This window comes from Drosophila ananassae (genome assembly GCF_017639315.1).
Source record: "Drosophila ananassae strain 14024-0371.13 chromosome 4 unlocalized genomic scaffold, ASM1763931v2 tig00000240, whole genome shotgun sequence".
NCBI lineage: Eukaryota > Metazoa > Arthropoda > Insecta > Diptera > Drosophilidae > Drosophila > Drosophila ananassae.
In genome coordinates, this window is record NW_025319046.1 from 238,921 (window position 1) to 240,063 (window position 1,143).

Sequence of the window (1,143 nt, forward strand, 5' to 3'; positions counted from 1 at the left end):
AAATCATTTGGTAAATACCGCCATTGACACCCTGTACGCAATACATAGAAAATTGCTTCTAATATTTCTCTTTTGCTATACTTTGGCGGCCTTCCTCCTTTCTTGTATGATACTCTGAAGTGTTTTTCTATTCTTGCCCATTCCCTTTCGCTTAGATCTGTTGGATACTTTTTTCTCATCTTTACCCCGTACTAAAATTTCAGATATTATAGCCTTTTACTTGTTTCCGGACAACCTCTAAAGTAATTTCCCTAAAAAAAACGTAAATCCCTGTATTAATATAATTTATATCTTAATAAATAAAGTATAGATAGTTAACTTAATATGTAAAATTTAGAATATGGCTGAAATTCTATACAGCTATATTCCGGAATCACATTGGACAAGGACAAAAGCAAAGTGGTTTATTGACTTTCATTCCACCAAAGCACTATACTAAAACCACGATGGGTAATTAGCTCAGTTGGTAGAGCACTTGCTTGACGTGCAAGCGGTCGCTGGTTCGAACCCAGTGTTACCCACGTTTTTGTTCATGAAAAGATTTTATATGACAGCAGTGCACAACGGCAAACACTCAGCGGCGCAGTCCAAGCGCTTAATCTATTCCATAATAATAGTTGCGATAACAATGTTTATGGAAATAGTAGGTGGAATAATTTCACATTCGCTTGCTCTATTGTCAGATGCAGGGCATATGCTTACTGACCTCTTTGCCTTGGTTTTAAGCTGGTTAGCACATAGGTTTTCAGCTAAGAAATCCGATTTGCAGAGATCATACGGATATCATCGGTTGCAGATAATTGCAGCATTTGTTAATGGTTTAACTCTATTCCTCATTGCAGTAATCATTATAATTGAGTCAATAAAGAGGTTTATTTTTCCAGTCAATGTTGAGTGGAAAGTAATGTTAATAATTGCTACACTCGGTCTTGTCTCTAACATAATAGTCTTTTTTATATTACATAGTAAATGCGAGAGCAATATAAACATAAAAAGTGCTGTACTACACGTTATAGGAGATATTTTAGGTTCTGTAGCTGCTATACTTGCATCTATAATTATCATGCTTACTGGATGGCAAATAGTAGATCCAATCTTATCAGTATTTGTTAGTGTGATAATTCTAAATAGCGGCTATAAAAT

At 35.0% G+C, this 1,143-nt stretch overlaps 1 non-coding gene across 1 annotated transcript; it reads left to right on the plus strand.

The window, feature by feature from the left end:
- Positions 1-448: 448 nt before the first annotated feature.
- On the plus strand, positions 449-521 carry Trnav-gac. The gene has a single exon. It is a non-coding gene; the product is annotated as a tRNA-Val (tRNA).
- Positions 522-1,143: the final 622 nt, after the last annotated feature.